At 43.0% G+C, this 15,040-nt stretch overlaps 1 protein-coding gene across 1 annotated transcript in view; it reads left to right on the forward strand.

Annotated features, from left to right (window-relative positions):
• Nucleotides 1-554: 554 nt before the first annotated feature.
• Nucleotides 555-15,040, forward strand: part of pot1 (protection of telomeres 1 homolog) — a 55,038-nt gene continuing 40,552 nt past the window's right edge. The window contains exon 1 of the mRNA XM_066724277.1: nt 555-619. The gene's annotated coding sequence lies outside the window, so the exon portion shown is untranslated. The remainder of the gene's footprint in view (nt 620-15,040) is intronic.

Genomic DNA, 15,040 nt, shown 5'->3' on the forward strand with positions numbered 1-15,040 from the left:
GAAGGCAACACTTTTTTCTGTTTAACCTTTATATTCAAAACAATGTATTGATTCAGTTAAACTTCTGTATTTAGATTGACCAACAGAGTCCGCCAACAATGGGGACACTTTGACAAATGGCATGACAGGATTTTGGTATTGCATTACAGTGACATAAACCAATGCCTGGATTGACAGTTAATTATTTAGTAAATAATTAATCTGAGGGTTAGTCCTCCTCAAAGTGCCTGGTTTTCTATTGGATTTGTTGACAACTCCAGGCTGATCACAGTATTCATAGATGGGTAAGAACAGATCTAACGTCCACTAGTTCTCAATTTTTTTCGCAGCTAAAGAGATCAGATAGCTAGACATCAGTAATTAAACCGTAATGTAATAGTACATCTCTTTATAAACATGCTAAATACATTTAATCCCGAAAACGCTGTGTGTAACGTTGATTCCATCACTTTCAGTTCCCAAGCAGGGTTTATTCTCACCCAAGATGGCGGACTGACCGCTCTATGTGTGTTACTAATGCGCAGGCGCGTCATCAACGTGGGTCTCGACTGCGCCTGCGTGCGGTTTCCCGTGAACTTTAACCTGGCAGTTTTAAACGCAAGAGAGGGAAGCATCGTCGGTGAGTTGAACTATTTAAAGTTTGTTTACAGATTACAAAAGAGGTTGACATTTATAGTACTAAGCCCCTCTTTCCCCACACAATTATTAAATGTGATATATAGGTCTAGTTTTCTACCCGAAGGGCTGCAATAATGGGCGATGTGAACTTGCACTGACTGAAGTTGCGGTTTTCATATTTACTTTTTTTTATTTCACTCGACTGCAACCTATAATAAACGTATGCATGCAAAGTGACCCTCGTAAGAGCGAAACAGTGTGAAGTGAAACTGAGCTGCAATTGCAAAAGGCTAAATCGTGCAGCAGCAGCAGCAGCAGGCGGAGGCATTGCTTGTTGAGCAGTTTCCAAACTGGCTCCTCTCTCCTCCACTTCTTGATTGAACTCCGGCGGATTGCATCCCAAAGACTGGGGCTCCAGCTCAGATAATGCACGGATTGCAAGGTCTTCCGCGATGCATCCCGCCTGGAGGTCTCAGTGCCTCCCCTCTTGCGTGCACATTGTGTGCTGTACCAGACATGGGTCTCTGGCTCTGGCGTACACGATCTCTCTCTAGGTCACCTTAAACCATCACCTGCATTATCCATGGCCAAGGGTTGCGACTGGTTCCCCTATCTGAGCCCTGCTGGAGTGGAAATCCCATAGGCACTGCAGCTGGATTGAGGAGTGTGATGTGACAGTGACGTGTGCTTGACATGTCAAACTAATACTGTTTTAAGCCTCCTAGTGCTTACAGGACAGGATGGGGACTTCCTCCACCACGGTCACCGTCATCTGTACCTCCTACCACAATGTCACTCCTGCAGAAGCCCAGATGCCAACGTTTTAAACCACACACTATGCCATAGTATGTGGTATGTATTTCACATGTAGTGGGATGTATAGTCATGTATCAAGCTCTGCTAGGCTTGTGTACTCCAGTGACATGCATGTAGTGTGAGGGGACCTGTTGATTGGGTGATGCACGTGTATATTGTTTTTTAAATGGCGTACGAGTTTTATGATGATAATGCTTCATGATATTAGACTTTGGTTGTTTTACATCAGTGCTTGCAGTTGTGTGATTCCCCAGGAATTATTGCACGGGCCAATCACAAGGTCGTTTGCATGCTCCAAGAGAAAGGGCTCCCATGAACTATGACTCTGAAGGAAAGACCTGGAAATGAGAGAGTAGCTTGAAACAATCCTGCTACATTTCAGATGTGTTAACTCTGATGAGGGGTCGATTAATTGACCTTCAGAGGAGGGCAGAAGTCAGTAATCAATGAAGTTCAGTAATCTCTTTATAGGACACCGTGAATGGAAATCAGTTATATTGCGACTTTATTTTAGTTTTATGAATAAATACATTTGAAACGTGTTTGTATGTGTGTGCAGTTCCACTGGAAAAAATAAACTGTTAAATTATGTATTGGCTTTATGTGGGGGGGGGAACAATCTATTCCCTTTTATGTTTGAGCAGGCAGCCATACAAAGCATGGTTGTGATTTAGAGGAGGATTAATCAAAGCCCTGTTTAAACGAGCAAGTGCTTCGTTTTCAAGACATTAACGAGGATCTTTGTAATTGTAGCAAAAAGAGAACATTGATTCTGATTGTGTCCCTGGAACGTGTGAGGGCCGTCAGTCTGTTAAATCAAGGTGATGGACGATATCTGCCCAGAATTAAAATGTCCATCACTGCACTTCTGAAGTACAGGCCATTTGTATTAATCGCATCACTTTATACAGCTTTGTTTGGTGGCAGTTTCTGTTATATTAATGAAGTTTCTACTTTTGATTTAGTGTGTAACACCCTTAATAATAATTTTACCACAGTTTGGACAGTCCTACAAGTTTTTACCTTGTGTTAAGAGTGCACAAAAAGAAATGCAGGAACTTGCAGTAAAATATGAAGCTTAATAATTAATGTACAGCACAGCGCCTGGGTCTGTGAGATTCCTGATTGGAAACTTTATTTTTGCTGTTGAAAATACGCAGACAAACTCTCTGAAGATCCTCTAGCTCTTCTCACATTACTGTCAAGGAAAATAATGTTCCGTGTTTCTATTCGGCTCAGTTTAATAGGCTGTGAAGGTTACTCCAGCTTACTGGTACAGAAGTGACACGGTTTTATTTTCATAAAGGCCATTAGAGCTTCCATTCAGAGTGAATACTGCGCTTTTAACAGAGTCTTATTGAGGTTTGGGTTAATGTTTCTGGAGCGGATTGCAGCTTTTTACTTCAGGTCAAGTTCTTGAAAGGGAACTCCTGTCAATACGGGATACATTAGCACAGAGTATGTATGTGAAACTCATATTCAATGCATTTTTCACTGTTCATGCATAATAAACAGAAGAAGTAAACGGTTGCTTGGTTTAGTGTTGGTATTTTAAATGTATTATTAATATCTGATGTCAGAAACGTATTTCTCCTTGTTTTCTAATTTCCTGGATAGAATGACACTCCTGATGTGTCTACAATAAGGTAACACACTTTAGTAAACATTAAAACCTGTATGTAAACTTGACAAACACAAGGTGGTTTACAAAAATAAAACAAACCTTGTCATGCACCTTCTAAAGAAATGTAAATAAAGTCGCTTAAAGGTATATTGAGCAGTACAGAAACACTAAAGCTTTCCGGAAGGGAACAAACGGCTCATGAAAATGGCTCATATCAGCAAACTCACAGCGGCAGACGTGTCACGAAGTGTATCTGAAGTGTAGAAACGGGGCCCCGATGGCTCTTTCACATGTGGGCCGGGGTCTGGGGGCCACCTAGGTCCCCATAGACATGGCATGGGTGTGTAACTCCCAACGCCCGAGGGCCGGACTGCTGCGGGCTTTATGGCTCACTAACTGTCAATTAGCAGCTAATTCAGACCTGGCACGTGATTGATTTATCCCAATTAAGACTTAAATTAACTAATTAAGACCTAAAGCATGCCCAAGTGATACCCTGCAGTGATTATTTGTATTACTTTATTTTGTCGCTCAGCCTATTTATGCTTGAATCTGTTTATTGATTGTACCCTTGTTTGCTTTGGGACACTCTTCCATGTGCATTTAAGGCTGCAGTTCTGTATATATTCACTGAGCAAGTTACTCGAACCATTGTGACCCTGTGGAAACCCAACTGTGGATGAAAGCAGAAGCCGAATCCATTAGTGATATTAACAGCAGCCGTGGGCACCGCGTTCATCACTCCGCTGCCGTGCGCGCATAGATAAACAGCCGAGGAGGACTTGGGACTCACTCGGGGCGCTGCGGTGTGAGAAGCCGCCAATCTCCATCCACAGCCAGCCAGCACTGGTCACGACTACCAGATGTTTTAGTGAGTTTACAAACTCCACACATCAGTACAAAACAAATAACACGGCAGAGTCTGTAAATAGTCAAACTTGAGATGAGGGGTGAACTTGAGAGACTGCAGAGTTTTCTTATCATTTTGTGTTTTCTTCCCCCCAAAAATAATGTACTTCTGCAGCCCAGGGTGTTGACTGGATATCTTTTTCGTAATTCAAACATCACATCCACTAGCAAAGTAAGTTCAAAACTAATCTGTAATGTTACACACACACACACACACACACACACACGCACTCTGTCTCTCTCTCCAACACACACACACTCACTCTGTCTCACACACACACCCCCTTTCTCTCACACACACACACACACACACACTCTCTCTCTCTCTCTCTCTTCCACACACTCTCTCACACACACACTTTCTCTCTGTCACACACACTCTCTCTCTCTCTCTCTTCCACACACTCTCTCACACACACACTTTCTCTCTGTCACACACACTCTCTCTCTCACACACACACACACACACACTCTTTCTCTCTCTCGCACACGCACACACCAAGAAAAGGTCACATTTATTACTATACTCCTGCAAATACCTACAGGGTTTCTAATGCTTACGAGAGCTTCAGTTACTCGACTCTCTTGTGGCTGCTGACAACAGGGGCGGGTCGGTCTGCGGCTCGATCGCGTAGTTCATTTGTGTGCCGTCGCCGTTGAACGCACACACATTTGTGGACCTGAAGCTGCTGCCCGTCTCAGATCGCCGGTGAAGGCCATTAAAACACACGAGTCACGGGCAACACGCTGCGGTGGGAATGAAGAGGAAATCTCCAGAGTCTTTATTATACAGGCTGCAGTTTTCACAGTTAACAGTTTAGTTTAAAGTACTCACAGTGTTCACTCAAGCACATGCATATGACTTTTAAGCAACAATATTGTGTGAGACTGCAGAACACAGGCTGCACCCCGAATCGCTGTTTGCTCACTGCTTAATCTGGAAACATAGCTAATTTATCAGAGCAAAATTAATTTGCATTAGAAAGGTAGCATAATTATATCAGTTAATTAGTTTCTACTGGGAAGCTTAGAGGGCCTGGAACTGAGCAGCTTTTGGAGGTTCTAGAATATATTATAATACAGGAGACTAAATGTGTTTTTCACAGGCAGACATTTAAGAACAGCTAAAAATAATGATCAGACGGGGCTATGCTGGGGACATTTGCTATCCAGAAACCTGGGATGTCATCTAGTGGTTCTCTCTGTGTTATTGAACACCATGATAACATGATAATACTGCTGTTTGTGTTGGAATGGAGGTTGTTTGGGATCTACGAGTTTAAAATACAATACTAGGCGTGAACAACTGTTAAAGTGGATTTTTTCCCCCTAGGGCAGAGAATCTTATAAGAGAATATACAACAATTCTGTCTTCATAATTGCAATGTCACTGTAAACGCGTTGTTTGTGGCCTGGTGTAAATCTATTCAAGCTGATCACAGGACACTGGACGTGGACTCGGGAGAACTTGAGCGTCTTGGCCTGTGAGCAGAATGTGACAGATTCAGTAAATAGCTTGTGTTTAATACTTTCTTACTGTAGTTTGATCAGACCAATCAATCAATCAATCAATCAATCAATCAATTTTTATTTGTATAGCGCCCTTCGCAGGGTAGCCACAGAGCGCTTTACAGACTGGTAAACATACAACAAACGTACAGCAAAATGAAAAACATAAATACAATAAATAAATAAATAACCCCCTCCTTCGCCACTCAGCTCTCTGACAGTGCTCCTGAACGCCCCTGTAAATGCATTTTTCATTGCGGCAAAGTCATTTGCTGCCGCTTGGCCCCTCGTATTGATCAAGGGAAGCCTGGATGAGAGTGCCTCCCGCGTGTGCTCGCTGGGCTGTGAGGAGCGAGTCTCCCTCCTCGCACAGGGACGGGCGGAGGCGGCCGGGCCCAGTGAGCTGATGAGATGAAGATGGGTTATTGACAATTCGAAATTCAGCCCTTGATGCTGGGTAACGACATACCCTTAAACAGGCCGAGGCGCTGAAGCGAAATAATAATCATCTTTAAAAAAAGAAAAGTCTACAGGGCACACACTGAGCTGGAGACGTTTTTAAATCTGGCACTTTAACCATTTTCTCACTGTGGTGTCTGAGCAGGAGTTTGGGTTGCGTCCTCCGTTGCATCCCTCTATTTCAGCTCTTGGGTCAACCCAAAGCCTTACTTTTCTCGAACGCAATTATATCTCGTGTCCATGTGCTCTCTACCTGCCGCAGTGTGAGCTCGAACTTTAATTACACACAGGTGTTTGTGTTTCCTTTAAATCCGTTCGGGCCATCTTATGAATTGTAAATGTGTTTGTGAGCCTTGCTGACAGATGCGTGTTTGGCTAAGAAGTATGTTTTTGTTTTGTTTTGTGTTGCATTTTTCTGCTATTTTTTTTTTTTTACAGTTTAATTGTGAAATCATTCCTCGACCATAAACGTTGGTTACAATATGAGCTGTTTATGTAGGTTGTCAATATGTCTAATTATTTGTTAAATGTATTTCTCTCTCTCTCTCTCTCTCTCTCTCTCATATACACCAATCAGTCATAACATTATGACCACCTGCCTAATATGGTGTAGGTCCCCCTTTTGCCGCCAAAACAGCCCTGACCCGTCGAGGCATGGACTCCACTAGACCTCTGAAGGTGTGCTGTGGTATCTGGCACCAAGACGTTAGCAGCAGATCCTTTAAGTCCTGTAAGTTGCGAGGTGGGGCCTCCATGGATCGGACTTGTTTGTCCAGCACATCCCACAGATGCTCGATTGGATTGAGATCTGGGGAATTTGGAGGCCAAGTCAACACTTTGAACTCATGATTTATCAGACCAGGCCACCTTCTTCCATTGCTCCGTGGTCCAGTTCTGATGCTCACGTGCCCATTGTAGGCACTTTCGGCAGTGGACAGGGGTCAGCATGGGCACCCTGACTGGTCTGCGGCTACGCAGCCCCGTACGCAACAAACTGCGATGCACTGTGTGTTCTGACACCTTTCTATCAGAACCAGCATTCACTTTTTCAGCAATTAGAGCTACAGTAGCTCGTCTGTTGGATCAGACCACACGGGCCAGCCTTCGCTCCCCACATGCATCAGTGAGCCTTGGCCTCCCATGACCCTGTCACCGGTTCACTGCTTTTCCTTCCTTGGACCACTTTTGATAGGTACTGACCACTGCAGACCGGGAACACCCCACAAGAGCTGCAGTTTTGGAGATGCTCTGACCCAGTCGTCTAGCCATCACAATTTGGCCCTTGTCAAAGTTGCTCAGATCCTTACGCTGCCCATTTTTCCTGCTTCTAACACATCAACTTTGAGGACAAAATGTTCACTGGCTGCCTAATATATCCCACCCACTGACAGGTGCCATGATAACGAGATTATCAGTGTCATTCACTTCACCTGTCAGTGGTCATAATGTTATGGCTGATTGGTGTATATATGCTGCCATATCTGTCCATATTCTGGAGTTTAAATTTCACTTTGCTCTATATTTTTCTCCCCCTTCTTGGACTGAAAGGCATAATTTTCTGTGCGATTCCTGCTTATAAATTTATATATTTCTCCCTCTGCTTACTGTTCTATAAACCCCCAGTGAAAGCTGATTTGAATGTCGCAGCGTCTAAAGCTGGCAAAATGCGCTGATGCCCTCTAGTAAAGCAATACACATAAGCCTATCAAGCCGGCGCAGCACTGCTCTGGATCTCAATCCTTCTCAAGAAAGGAGGAGAAATGGCGTCGGTTCATACTGGTTCGTAAAACGCACAGTTGCGGGGAAAGTTGTTGTCAAACTGGGCAGATAAAGTCTGGCGCTATACATGGACAACCTCCGGTGTTTACAGCAGTGAGACGGAAATGGGAACTGCAGAATTACTCACACCCTACCAGGTGTGTAAAGGATGAGTGAAATTGTAAAAAGTGTAGAATTGAGAACAAGGGCAATGATGTTAAGACTGTACAATGCACTAGTTAGAGCTCATCTGGATACTGTGTGCAGTTCTGGGCTCCACACTTCAAGAAAGATATCGCTGCTCTAGAGGAAGTTCAGAGGAGAGCAACCAGACTTATTCCAGGTCTGAAGGGAAAGTCCTACTGAGAGACTGAAGAACTGAACCTTTTCACCCTGGAACAGAGGAGACTACGTGGGGACTTGATCCAAGTCTTCAAAATCATGAAAGGCATCGACCACATCAAACCAGAGGAGCTTTTCCAGATCAGAAGCGACACACGCACCCGGGGACACTAATGGAAATTGGGCTTCAAGGCATTCAAGACAGAAAACAGGAGACACTTCTTCACACAGAGAGGCGTCACAATCTGAACAAACTCCCCAGCGATGTGGCTGAAGCGACAATTTGGGAACTTTCAAAAACAGACAGGATAGGATCCTTGGATCACTTAGTTATTAATGGACAGCAAACGAGCACGATGGGGCGAATGGCCTCCTCTCGATTGGACACTTTCTAATGTTCTTATGTCTCATTCTGTCAGAGGCACATGGCATTTCAACAGCTATCTTTAAAAGCACGTTTTGCCAAACCCACACTTTGTTTTGCTGCAGTTTGCCCCTCTTAACCTATACAATAACTTTTTGAAAATCAGGGCAGCGACCTGCTCTCTGAAACAGGCAATTTTGGAGGCCTGCTGCGTGTTTCTGTGTGCCTTCCACCTGCTTTAAATGACTTCACCGAGGCGATTGTTTGCTGAAATGAACCAAATAAACATTGTTTCGAGTTTCTAAGCAGATGGCGAGTGAAAGATACCTGCACAACCCAGAGACCGTGCGTCCCACCTGTGGAGAGGACAATATGCTTAATGCCTAAGGAAAACGGAGATTGCTACCTAGTGGTTGTACCTGAATGGCCACTTGTGGAGTTTAATTGAACCTGCTGCGATGCGTTTAAATAGGACAGAAGCAGTGATACGTATTCATCTCGACTGATGAGACTGAGGCTTTATAAACACATAATGATTCTTGGAATTATGCCTCTGGGTTTGTGGCGTGGTCAGTAATCCTGTTAGAGTTGGGTTTGTGTATATCAAAGAATAAATATACACAGAGAGAAAGAATTAATGTGGAGTAGACACATTCCCTAATCTCCCACCAATTGTGGAAACTTTAGATTGAAACACCCCCCATCCTGAATAGCTGACAAATTCTACGTCTCACCGATTCAGGACTCTGCAATTTTTTTCTGAGTGTGACTGCGTTGACCTTCTTCCCAACACTGTTTTTCTTCAGAATCGCATGGCCGTGTGGAGATTTTCTCTTCGTGACACGTGTTGAGGTTGGGAGAGGAAAAAATAAGAAAGTTAATAGTTTTGCAGAGAGAAAAAAAAGTGAACAAGCGAGTGAGGCATCGAAAAGGCATCGACTAAGTACGCAAAGTGAATTTAAATGGAACCAGTCATTCCAGAATATATCCCCCGTGCTTCTTCACTGTATTAAATGTAAAGCTTATCTGCGGAATATACTAAACCCTTAATGTGGAATTACTGATATGCACTTTTCTCTTGCTTCTGTGTGAATGTATTCATCATCAGCACACGCACACACACACACACACACATAAGCAATCAAAAATGCAAAAGAAAACATAAAGCTATGCATAGTCATTTAGAATGTTTTTCTCATGATTCCTCTGTATTTATTCTTGGCCACATGTAAGAGAAATACAAATATCTGGTTCTCAAGCATTCACAAAATGTAAAGATAGTTGAAAATAAATATCAGTTTCCAATGTAACTGAACTTGATTTTCTCATATACTGTATTTGCACAGTTATATTTGTCATACTGTAGGGCAACTGCACTTATTAAGCCTCTCACAGTACACATGTATATCTTGTTCAGTACAGAATCATATTTTTCTCCAGCGATGGTCCCCACAACCATCTATAAGTTTGAACTCCAATAATGCATTTTAACCTGCACATTTAAAGCTTCCTAGTATAAAATTGCACTGTAAATTCGCCCTGCAACGTGCTGTCATTTGTAAAAAGGTACATTCAGAATTCGCTTTAAATATTGCTCTTTTATCCGGTGCCTTTTAATTCATCCCCGACAAAAGGGCCCTGGCTGTCTTCTGGACGTGACAGCTGTCACAAGTGAAATTAACAGTGGCTTAGCTCTGAGAAGCCGAGCCCGTGGAGTGTGAAGAATTGAACTGACTGATTGGTACCAGCGACACTGCCATCGCTCCCGAGGAAGAATTAGAGCTCCTTTATACGGCATTGTTGTCCTCTAAATTGTGCAAGGAGATGTGCAGCGAGAAGACAAATTGGAAGCAAATGCCGATACTAAAAATGCAATCTGTAATGTAGCCCGGAGACGGTCGCTGAAACCCCCCGTGCGGGCCGCGTTATGTAAGCACCGCAGGGCCGGGCAGCGTCGCGCTCTCACTCTCACCACGTGCGTGACAGCCAGCAGAGGACGAGGCGCTCTGGTTTTAGTTCCACCAGATCAGGCTCTCCGAGGCATGTTTCTTACGGTCCTTGTAAAGCTCTGTTCAGATTATGGAAATGAACAAAAGCAGGCCCAGAACGTCACAGAATTATAAACACAAACCGTCTTCATATCTGGCTTGACTGTGCTTTGTCTCCGAGTCCTCTGGGTTTTATTTTAATTTTATAACAAGATGTACAGATCCTGTTTATTGGTTTGTCAACAGGGGGAGAGTACAAGGATTTTTCAGTATGGGGTCCGTGTGTTGCTTTAGATATCTTTTTGGGTCCCTTTTACAAAGCGTGAACATAGCAATTGTATATCTCAACACCAAGCTAAAGGCATCTTTTTAAATAACTCTAAAATGGATTCCCTTTGATGGTCATGTACAGCTAAGTATTCTCCGTATATGCACTGCAACGTCAGATAGGCTGTAGCCAAGTATGCATTAAAGCTCCTGACATCCGCTTTGAGCACTACATGAGCTTATTTTATACTAAATTATGATAAGAATTGTGTAAATCCCTTTTTTATTTCAATTTTGATTTTCCAGGCACCCGTTTGTTACAAAAATACACATTTACAAAGATACGATTGTTTTACTGTACCTTAACCTTGTGCCTTTAAATAATCTCTTTAACTCCAAATGAGGAGTTGTCAGCGGGAGCAGGACTGTTTACAGTGACTTACATAGTTTATACGACATGCAGAGACTTTTAAATCAATGTTTCCACCTTCTAATCCATTCGACAGGGTGCTGGCGGAGAGACCGACTGAATTCATTCCTGTGTGACGTGTGGCTGTCTGAACGGGTAACATAAACCTAAGTTAGAATAAATGGGGTTTAGGGTATATCATTGACTTATAGTTTACAAGTTATGTACTGTACATGATGTGCCATAAAGGGTTGTTATTAATTAACAAGTCTGAAAACCTTTAGTACATGACTAGAATATAATTTTACAAAACGTATATACATGAAAACTGGCCTCAGATTACTTTTAGGGGATTATCAAAATAGATTTAACTGCCCTGATGTGCTGCTTTATCGTAAAACTAAAAATAAACCCTGACAGTATGTTTCAGTGTGTAATTTCCCTGAAGATTATCTTTTAATCCTTAAAAACACAATTGTGTGCCACTCGGGCTGAAATGGCTCGTATAGTGGCAGTGCTTTCACAGTAGTGTCGTCCAAATCAGACCCAGCCCGTCGATCACCGGCACACAGGGAGGGAGGGTTGTGTCAGTGTGTGCGCCGGGCAGGACTGGAGTGTCTGCCTTTTAAGAGAGCGTCGCACCTGTAACCGCAGCCTCCTGTTCGCCAGCGGCCGCTTGCCAGTAAACGGATTAAAAACCTGCTGTCGAGCGCAGGGCGTGTAATTCGCATTGACGTGTAGTTTGAGGTTTTGATTCAATCCAGGCCTTTAATACCTATATTATCCTCCTGCTCTCTCAATTTCTGCACTTGTAGTTTGGAATAGAAATGTATAGAATAGCATACAGTGCTGTAAATGTTCAATTTATATATTAAGAGAAAGATAAAAGACATAAATATATTGTCCGAGATGTATTTTTTATGGACTTTTCACCTCCTGTGTACAGTAGACCTGTAAACTGCAGTGGCACATAAATTAAATACAAATACTATATTAGATTCCACATTTCTGAATGAAGAAAACCCTCATTCTGAGTCCATTGTGCGTTTTCCTGAGGATTAGTGAACCGATTACTCTTAAATACCTCTCTGCCGCATTACCTGTGTTGTGCTTTGTAGTCTGCAGCTCTTGTGCAGCCCAGAAAAATACAACGGTATTTACATTTAATTAACTTAACAGGGAATTAGGAATCTGTATGCATAATTAACATTTCCCTTTACAAGTGTTTTTTTTCCTCTTATGGGAAGCTCTTCATAATAGATGGCGCATTAACTCGTACACTTGCCACACAAACCCTGGGAGTGGCAAAATTAACATGGAATCAGACAATAAAGAAACGAAACCCAAGTAAACACATAAAACGACGTCTGTACAAGGACGTCCTGTTCGTGTCAGTTGTAAATATCTCCCGATGACGTCCTCGGGCAAACTGCTGGAGTTCACCTGTCAGAGGAATGAAGGAGAGATTATAATAGGATCTTGTGTTATTATTTTGGACATGGATTTGGTGTCAAATGTCGGGCGAAGACCAGCCACGATGTTTATGTATGAACACAGTATGGCCTGCACTGCTGTCTCGGAGAGCTGCTAGTTCGTGCTGTGACAGGGTGACATCTCTTAACTTGCATTCGGGGGACGTGTATTTATATATTTTGAGGTTGTTTGGGCTTTTGTGAGGCATTGCTTGATCCGTGAGGATTGCAGTCCTGCCTGGTCTGTGCTTGGTTTGTACACGGGCGACAGCTGATCTGATTACAAGTTTCGGATGTCTTGGTTCAGACCCCGGTACAATATATGCGAATGGGATGAGCTGCCAAAGCCTGAGACCTAATAAGAACATGCTATACTGGGGTGGCGGTGAAAGAGATGCTTTCTTGTTTGTTTGGAGCACAAACCCTCCACAGTACAGTACAGTGCCGTTCAATACTTGAAGGAAAAGCTGCTGTAGTTCGTATGCTACTCTGAACTGAAGGGATTTTCTGCGCTTGGCCCCTGAGCTGCAATGCACAGACACTCGATGTGGAGAGGGGCGTGAGTGGCCTGGATTTAAACTGCTTACACTCAGAGCAAAGTCTTAGAACTGGCTGAGCTAATCTGGAGCCTCCTATTTCAGGTGTATACGTTATAAATATAGACTGATGGGGAAAATACTATAAGCTTGAGTAATCAGGTGATATATGGTTAGGTTTGTTGGTGGTTAACTGCTAGGTCTGGCATTTTTGTGCTCCCCGGTCAATTTAACATGAGTTAAAGGCTTTTTAGGGTTGAAATGACGAATGTAAAGTGCATTAATTATCGTGAATGAGAATAAAATTATCTTGACAACTGGTTAACACGTCCAATCCTTTGTAGACTGTTTTTCTGCATCCTGTTACTTTCTTTGTAAGAAAACAACAACCACCTCCTGTTACAATTGTGTGTCTGCTACCAAATCTCAAAATGATAACGAGCTGTGCATGTGGCATTAAACGTGACAGTCACATAGTGTAATTTTAAAGTCTGGGCACCGCATGCGCCTAGCCGCCGTTCCTCTACATCCGCGGGTTGACTCGGCTTTATTAATCTTTTGTGCCACACCTGGGGACTCTCGCTGTAAAGGAGCTCAGTGTGAGAATAAATTGCATTGCCTTGTTCTGTTTGGTACACTGTGGTGATGTCCATATACAGTTAGGTCCATAAATATCTGGACAGTGACAAAATTGTCATCATTTTGGCTGTGTACGCCACCACAATGGATTTGAAAGGAAACAATCAATATGTGCTTTAAGTGTAGACTTTCAACTTTAATTTGAGGGTAGTTACATCTGAATTGGGTGAATGGTGTAGTAATTACACCCATTTTTATATGTGTTCCCCCAATTTTAGGGTTTCAAAAGTATTTGGACAAACTAACATAATCATGAATTAAATTGTGAGTTTCAATACTTGGTTGCAAATCCTTTGCAGTCAATGACTGCCTGAAGTCTGGAGCCCATAGACATCAGCAGATGCTGGGTTTCGTCCCTGGTGATGCTCTGCCAGGCCTGCACTGCAGTGTCTTTAGTTCCTGCTTGTTCTTGATTTGTTTAATTTCAAATCCATTGTGGTGGCGTACAGAGCCAAAATGATGACAATTTTGTGTCACTGTCCAGATATTTATGGACCTAAGTGTAGATGGTGTTGCTCCGTCCTTTAATTTAACCCGAACGTGATGATGTGTCGGCGCGATTTTGCACGACGGGGTGCAGCTGCAGCGGCAAACAGAAATCTGATTACAGCGTTTTGTCACGATCCTCCCAAGTGTAAAATAATCTTTTCGCTCTGAAGTTTGGAGGTTTGTGTACTGAGCCTGCCTTCTCTGGGATTATAGGAAGCTCTTCATACTGCTACCTTCAGCTGCTTAAAGTAAAAAAAAGAGTTTGCAAAAAAATCAGGTGCAGTGATAAAGACTCGCATAAATACATTTTAAAAAGCAACTGTTACCGCTAATGAAAGGGTAATGCCAAATTAATAGAGCGATGGAGCTGAAGTTTTTTGAATTGAGATTATACAATCGTGTGGCGCTTCGTTGTTACGGATACAATGCGCTGAAAATAATTATGATTTAATGGAGAGCGAGAGAGAGAGAGTGAGTGAGTGAGTGAGTGTGTGTGTGTCTGTGCAGTCGCGCTTGTCAGTCAACGGTCTGAAAGCGTCCGTTATCCTCAGCGCGCTCCCTCCCCGCGTGAGTGTGTTGTGCAGCCATCACGCGTGTCTCCCTCGCAGGGGATTGCGGTACAACGGCACATCTGTGTCCGAGTGCAAGACAGACACTCCACTCGGCCCTGTTTGTTTTAAAGAGGGGTTCGTAAATTCATGCATTTTAATTTTGTCTATTGATCTGGATGGATAAATGCCGGGATTTGAACAACTCCAAATCAGATGTTGTGTTGCTTCTGCTGTTATTTGTCTTATTATTTCCTAATGTTGTTTATTACACATACGCTCGAGCAAGAGCA

This window comes from Amia ocellicauda, chromosome 15, assembly GCF_036373705.1.
Source record: "Amia ocellicauda isolate fAmiCal2 chromosome 15, fAmiCal2.hap1, whole genome shotgun sequence".
Lineage (NCBI taxonomy): Eukaryota > Metazoa > Chordata > Actinopteri > Amiiformes > Amiidae > Amia > Amia ocellicauda.